This window comes from Coregonus lavaretus, assembly GCF_964263955.1.
Source record: "Coregonus lavaretus genome assembly, contig: HAP1_SCAFFOLD_659, whole genome shotgun sequence".
In the NCBI taxonomy this organism is placed as follows: domain Eukaryota; kingdom Metazoa; phylum Chordata; class Actinopteri; order Salmoniformes; family Salmonidae; genus Coregonus; species Coregonus lavaretus.
The window spans coordinates 160,541-168,684 of NW_028166415.1; the positions used below are offsets into that span (position 1 = coordinate 160,541).

At 42.3% G+C, this 8,144-nt stretch overlaps 1 pseudogene across 1 annotated transcript; it reads right to left on the bottom strand.

Annotated features, from left to right (window-relative positions):
- Window positions 1-618: 618 nt before the first annotated feature.
- LOC311114753 (gamma-aminobutyric acid receptor-associated protein-like 2) lies at window positions 619-6,167 on the bottom strand (annotated as a pseudogene). The gene is made up of 3 exons: window positions 6,132-6,167; window positions 5,873-6,045; window positions 619-1,180 (listed from the first exon to the last, which is right to left on the bottom strand). The product of its transcript is annotated as a gamma-aminobutyric acid receptor-associated protein-like 2 (transcript).
- Window positions 6,168-8,144: the final 1,977 nt, after the last annotated feature.

Below are 8,144 nucleotides of genomic sequence, written 5' to 3' on the forward strand. Positions count from 1 at the left end.
AATAACAGTCTGTGTGTTACTTTATGAACTGGTATAATGCTGTAATAACAGTCTGTGTGTTACTTTATGAACTGGTATAATGCTGTAATAACAGTCTGTGTGTTACTTTATGAACTGGTATAATGCTGTAATAACAGTCTGTGTGTTACTTTATGAACTGGTATAATGCTGTAATAACATAGTCTGTGTGTTACTTTATGAACTGGTATAATGCTGTAATAACATAGTCTGTGTGTTACTTTATGAACTGGTATAACGCTGTAATAACAGTCTGTGTGTTACTTTATGAACTGGTATAATGCTGTAATAACATAGTCTGTGTTACTTTATGAACTGGTATAATGCTGTAATAACATAGTCTGTGTGTTACTTTATGAACTGGTATAATGCTGTAATAACATAGTCTGTGTGTTACTTTATGAACTGGTATAATGCTGTAATAACATAGTCTGTGTGTTACTTTATGAACTGGTATAATGCTGTAATAACATAGTCTGTGTGTTACTTTATGAACTGGTATAATGCTGTAATAACAGTCTGTGTTACTTTAGGGCTGGATCAAAAATCTCCAGGATCGAAGTGGAAGAACCCTGGTATAGGTCAATAAAAACACAAGGATTATTCACATTTTTTATTGGTTAGGTCATCCAGCTACCTTACCGTTCAAATAGTTAAAATTATTTGAAATATAAATCTTCAAGGATAACAGCCAAACTGAAAGTGAAACTTCAAACAAAAATATCATTTCGCGAATGAAAAAAAACAACCTCCAAGCACCTAAACTAAAGTAAAGCACAAAACATCAAACAAACAAAACAGTCATTCCTATTTTTATCACTATACATAACTTCAAAAATAATAATAAACATATTAATAAATGAATGTAAACAGCATTGATACAACATGGGCAGGAATAGATTAGACAGACTGGTGACACTCATTTCACTCAACTGATCACTCTCTTAATCTCTTTATTTCACTTCATTTCTCTGGGGTTTCCCAGGGCTTCTCCCAGGGGTGGGGGTGGGTGTGGCCAGGTGTTGTATTCTGTCGTAAGTAAGGCTGATGATGATGATGATGAAGGTGGGTCTAGACACCGAAGGTGTTCTCTCCGCTGTACGCCACGTATAAAAAGCCGTCCTCGTCCTTCTCCTTCTCGTACAGCTGTCCCATGGTGATGCTGCAACGGGAGTCACAACAGACACAGACATGAGGAAGAGGGAAATGTAGACGTAAACAGACCGTGGCCCAAATGGCACCCTATTCCCTATACAGGGCTCTGGTCAAAAGTAGTGCACTATGTAGGGAATAGGGTGCCATTTGGGACGTATCCACATACTACTCAAGTGAACGGAGGGGATGAAATGTAGAAGTAGGTCTAAATACTGCTTAGCGTTTAGTCACCATCAACAACAGAATGAAACAATGTATCTGAAATACCGGTAAAGTGACTGGTATAATCTGCAAGCTATGTTCGGTAATGTCTGCTCATTGTTTACTGCTGTTGTGTCGATACGACACTAATAAAGCTTTAGGCCGGGATTCAATTCATAGAGAAGCTCGCTGGACAACCGACAATGTGGCTTTTAAAGGCATTTTACCCAACGTTTGGCTCAATCAGGATATACCTTTAAATGCTATAATGTGGATCTAACACGGACCAGATTGAATGCAGGCCTTAATTTACAGTGCATTCCGAAAGTATTCAGAGCCCTTGACTTTTCAATTTTTTTTTTTACTTTACAGCCTTATTCTATAATGGATTAAATTACAGATTTTCCTCTTCATTCCACAAAATACCCCATAATGACAAAGAATAAACAGGTTTTTAGACATTTTTGAAACCTTATTTACATAAGTATTCAGAACCTTTGCTATGAGACTTGAAATTGAGCTTAGGTCATTGATCATCCTTGAGATGTTTCTACAACTTGATTGGAGTCCACCTGTGGTAGATTCAATTGATTGGACATTATTTAGAAAGGCACACACCTGTCTATATAAGGTCCCACAGTTGACAGTGCATGTCAGAGCAGAAACCAAGCCATGATGTCAAAGGAATTGTGCGTAGAGGTCCGAGACAGGATTGTGTCGAGGCACAGATCTGGGGAAGGGTACCAACAAATGTCTGCAGCATTGAAGGTCCCCAAGAACACAGTGGCCTCCATCATTCTTAAATGGAAGAAGTTTAGAACCGCCAAGACACTTCCTAGAGCTGGCTGCCCGGCCAAACTGAGCAATCGGGGGAGAAGGGCCTTGGTCAGGGAGGTGACCAAGAGCCCGATGGTCACTCTGACAGAGCTCCAGAGTTCCTCTGTGGATATGGGAGAACCTTCCAGAAGGACAACTATCTCTGCAGCACTCCACCAATTAGGCCTTTATGGTAGAGTGGCCGGATGGAAGCCACTCCTCAGTAAAAGGCACATGACTGCCCACTTGAAGTTTGCCAAAAGGCACCTAAAGGACTCTCAGACCATGAAAAACAAGACTCTCTGGTCTGATGAAACCAAGATTGAACTATTTGGCCTGAATGCTAAGCGTCACGTCTGGAGGAAACCTGGCACCATTCCTACGGTGAAGCATGGTGGTGGCAGCATCATGCTGTGGGGATGTTTTTCAGTGGCAGGGACTGGGAGACTTGTCAGGGTCGAGGGAAAGATGAACAGAGCAAAGTACAGAGAGATCTTTGATGAAAACCTGCTCCAGAGCGCTCAGGACCTCAGACTGGGGCGAAGGTTCACCTTCCAACAGGACAACAACCCTAAGCACACAGCCAAGACAACACAGGAGTGGCTTCGGGACAAGTCTCTGAATGTCCTTGAGTGGCCCAGCCAGAGCCCGGACTTGAACCCGATCGAACATCTCTGAAGAGACCTGAAAATAGCTGTGCAGCGACGCTCCCCATCCAACCTGACAGATATTGAGAGGATCTGCAGAGAAGAATGAGAGAAACTCCCCAAATACAGGTGTGCCAAGCTTGTAGCGTCATACCCAATAAGACTTGAGGCTGTAATCACTCCCAAAGGTGCTTCAACAAAGTACTGAGTAAAGGGTCTGAATCCTTATGTAAATGTGATATTTCTGTTTGTATTTGTAAGAAATTAGCAACATATCTAAAAAACCTGTTTTTGCTTTGTCATTATGGGGTATTGTTTCTGTATAACTAAAGCTGAAGGATATCCCTGTGGGAGCAGCAAACCACTAGTAACCCAGCAGCCACTAGGGTGTTCAGACCTGGACCTGGATTGGGTGTCTTGTTGAGGAAGAGACATCGGGCGCTGAGCTTCAACTATGAACCCATGAGGAGTGTGATGGGTGATATTCTCATTCCAGATTTTTATCAGACTTGACAAAGGCTATAGTAGCTCAACATTGTTGCCGTTGGTGCAGGAATAAAGCCCTTGGGAGCAGCAGGTGTGTGGGCTTGTCTATATTTATAACTCATGTCCCAGGTTAACCCAGTTCTAACCCAGCTTGTCTATATTTATAACTAATGTCCCAGGTTAACCCAGTTCTAACCCAGCTTGTCTATATTTATAACTAATGTCCCAGGTTAACCCAGTTCTAACCCAGCTTGTCTATATTTATAACTCATGTCCCAGGTTAACCCAGTTCTAACCCAGCTTGTCTATATTTATAACTCGTGTCCCAGGTTAACCCAGTTCTAACCCAGCTTGTCTATATTTATAACTAATGTCCCAGGTTAACCCAGTTCTAACCCAGCTTGTCTATATTTATAACTCATGTCCCAGGTTAACCCAGTTCTAACCCAGCTTGTCTATATTTATAACTAATGTCCCAGGTTAACCCAGTTCTAACCCAGCTTGTCTATATTTATAACTAATGTCCCAGGTTAACCCAGTTCTAACCCAGCTTGTCTATATTTATAACTCATGTCCCAGGTTAACCCAGTTCTAACCCAGCTTGTCTATATTTATAACTAATGTCCCAGTTTAACCCAGTTCTAACCCAGCTTGTCTATATTTATAACTCATGTCCCAGGTTAACCCAGTTCTAAACCCAGCTTGTCTATATTTATAACTAATGTCCCAGGTTAACCCAGTTCTAACCCAGCTTGTCTATATTTATAACTAATGTCCCAGGTTAACCCAGTTCTAACCCAGCTTGTCTATATTTATAACTCATGTCCCAGGTTAACCCAGTTCTAACCCAGCTTGTCTATATTTATAACTCATGTCCCAGGTTAACCCAGTTCTAACCCAGCTTGTCTATATTTATAACTCATGTCCCAGGTTAACCCAGTTCTAACCCAGCTTGTCTATATTTATAACTAATGTCCCAGGTTAACCCAGTTCTAACCCAGCTTGTCTATATTTATAACTAATGTCCCAGGTTAACCCAGTTCTAACCCAGCTTGTCTATATTTATAACTCATGTCCCAGGTTAACCCAGTTCTAACCCAGCTTGTCTATATTTATAACTAATGTCCCAGTTTAACCCAGTTCTAACCCAGCTTGTCTATATTTATAACTCATGTCCCAGGTTAACCCAGTTCTAACCCAGCTTGTCTATATTTATAACTAATGTCCCAGGTTAACCCAGTTCTAACCCAGCTTGTCTATATTTATAACTAATGTCCCAGGTTAACCCAGTTCTAACCCAGCTTGTCTATATTTATAACTAATGTCCCAGGTTAACCCAGTTCTAACCCAGCTTGTCTATATTTATAACTAATGTCCCAGGTTAACCCAGTTCTAACCCAGCTTGTCTATATGTATAACTAATGTCCCAGGTTAACCCAGTTCTAACCCAGCTTGTCTATATGTATAACTAATGTCCCAGGTTAACCCAGTTCTAACCCAGCTTGTCTATATTTATAACTAATGTCCCAGGTTAACCCAGTTCTAACCCAGCTTGTCTATATTTATAACTAATGTCCCAGGTTAACCCAGTTCTAACCCAGCTTGTCTATATTTATAACTCATGTCCCAGGTTAACCCAGTTCTAACCCAGCTTGTCTATATTTATAACTCATGTCCCAGGTTAACCCAGTTCTAACCCAGCTTGTCTATATTTATAACTCATGTCCCAGGTTAACCCAGTTCTAAACCCAGCTTGTCTATATTTATAACTCATGTCCCAGGTTAACCCAGTTCTAACCCAGCTTGTCTATATTTATAACTCATGTCCCAGGTTAACCCAGTTCTAACCCAGCTTGTCTATATTTATAACTCATGTCCCAGGTTAACCCAGTTCTAACCCAGCTTGTCTATATTTATAACTCATGTCCCAGGTTAACCCAGTTCTAACCCAGCTTGTCTATATTTATAACTCATGTCCCAGGTTAACCCAGTTCTAACCCAGCTTGTCTATATTTATAACTCATGTCCCAGGTTAACCCAGTTCTAGCCCAGCTTGTCTATATTTATAACTAATGTCCCAGGTTAACCCAGTTCTAACCCAGCTTGTCTATATTTATAACTCATGTCCCAGGTTAACCCAGTTCTAACCCAGCTTGTCTATATTTATAACTAATGTCCCAGGTTAACCCAGTTCTAACCCAGCTTGTCTATATTTATAACTAATGTCCCAGGTTAACCCAGTTCTAACCCAGCTTGTCTATATTTATAACTAATGTCCCAGGTTAACCCAGTTCTAACCCAGCTTGTCTATATGTATAACTAATGTCCCAGGTTAACCCAGTTCTAACCCAGCTTGTCTATATTTATAACTAATGTCCCAGGTTAACCCAGTTAAAACTAGCCTCTAGTATATATGCCCTGTGTGGTCAGTGTCCGAAAACATCAATGGCTAAAAGTAGTGTTTTATCTATTTAACCTGGGGGGGAAAAAAACCTTTAAGTTCTATAGTTTCTAAGGTGCCATTTCCACTGAGTGCTTAGAGTTCCGACCTGGACTGAGGCACGGTCTTATCAACGAAGAGGAAGATGGCCTTCTCCGAGGGCAGCTGGATGCGTTTCCTGATGATCCACATGAACTGGGCCACCGTGATGTCAGAGGGCACCAAATACTTCCTCTAGTCAATGTCCACAATCTGAGACCCAGACACCTTCTCCACGATTACCTGGAAACAGACGACACAGAGTCATGTCATATTGTATGTTTATAGTGTTCACATAAATTGCCCTTCCTGGAACAATAAAGATTTACTGAACTGAAAAAATATGACAGCGTAGGGATGTGCATCTTTCCCTTTCAAGACAATTAGAAACGCATCTAGATACATGCGCTCCAGCACCATAGAGGAACCACACGTTTTAGTTTCAAACGACTCAGTGCGATTCGGATCGATACGATGCACTAAACATTTGTTGCATAAACGCATTCATTTTCCATTCTAAATTAAAATCTGCATGAGCTTGGCCTCTCTGAGCTGGATCTGACTGAGCTGACGTGTGTGTGTGTGTGTGTGTGTGTGTGTGTATAAAGGATGTACAGTGGGGAGAACAAGTATTTGATACACTGCCGATTTTGCAGGTTTTCCTACTTACAAAGCATGTAGAGGTCTGTAATTTTTATCATAGGTACACTTCAACTGTGAGAGACGGAATCTAAAACAAAAATCCAGAAAATCACATTGTATGATTTTTAAGTAATTAATTTGCATTTTATTGCATGACATAAGTATTTGATCACCTACCAACCAGTAAGAATTCCGTCTCTCACAGACCTGTTAGTTTTTCTTTAAGAAGCCCTCCTGTTCTCCACTCATTACCTGTATTAACTGCACCTGTTTGAACTAGTTACCTGTATAAAAGACACCTGTCCACACACTCAATCAAACAGACTCCAACCTCTCCACAATGGCCAAGACCAGAGAGCTGTGTAAGGACATCAGGGATAAAATTGTAGACCTGCACAAGGTGGGATGGGCTACAGGACAATAGGCAAGCAGCTTGGTGAGAAGGCAACAACTGTTGGCGCAATTATTAGAAAATAGAAGAAGTTCAAGATGACGGTCAATCACCCTCGGTCTGGGGCTCCATGCAAGATCTCACCTCGTGGGGCATCAATGATCATGAGGAAGGTGAGGGATCAGCCCAGAACTACACAGCAGGACCTGGTCAATGACCTGAAGAGAGCTGGGACCACAGTCTCAAAGAAAACCATTAGTAACACACTACGCCGTCATGGATTAAAATCCTGCAGCGCACGCAAGGTCCCCCTGCTCAAGCCAGCACATGTCCAGGCCCGTCTGAAGTTTGCCAATGACCATCTGGATGATCCAGAGGAGGAATGGGAGAAGGTCATGTGGTCTGATGAGACAAAAATAGAGCTTTTTGGTCTAAACTCCACTCGCCGAGTTTGGAGGAAGAAGAAGGATGAGTACAACCCCAAGAACACCATCCCAACCGTGAAGCATGGATGTAGAAACATCATTCTTTGGGGATGCTTTTCTGCAAAGGGGACAGGACGACTGCACCGTATAGAGGGGAGGATGGATGGGGCCATGTATCGCGAGATCTTGGCCAACAACCTCCTTCCCTCAGTAAGAGCATTGAAGATGGGTCGTGGCTGGGTCTTCCAGCATGACAACGACCTGAAACACACAGCCAGGGCAACTAAGGAGTGGCTCCGTAAGAAGCATCTCAAGGTCCTGGAGTGGCCTAGCCAGTCTCCAGACCTGAACCCAATAGAACATCTTTGGAGGGAGCTGAAAGTCCGTATTGCCCAGCGACAGCCTCGAAACCTGAAGGATCTGGAGAAGGTCTGTATGGAGGAGTGGGCCAAAATCCCTGCTGCAGTGTGTGCAAAGACTGCGATGCAGTCCGATTTGTCTCCCCCACTTTGGTTCTGAAATCACCATCCCCCCACTAATTCACCCGTGATACAAGTCAGTATTTGACGTCCATCCATGTCCGAGGACGTCGGGAGATGACGTGGAAACCAGCCACTAGGGGGCAACAGTGAGCGCCGTTACCTTCAAGTAGGCTTTGGTTTTGCTAGGGTGTTGTGGACGGGGATACCTTAAGCATCTACCTCTGGTTCCAAAGGTTGCGTGTTCGAATCCAGCGATAGAAAGTTGTTTATCTTTTTGTTTTAAGCCTATCCTAAACCTTAATGCCTAACCTTAAGAATTTTGGAGTTCATTCCTACAACTTAAACTTAGAACGATAGCGCAGTAACAAAACACTGACGTTTGACATTTCAGAAACATGGATG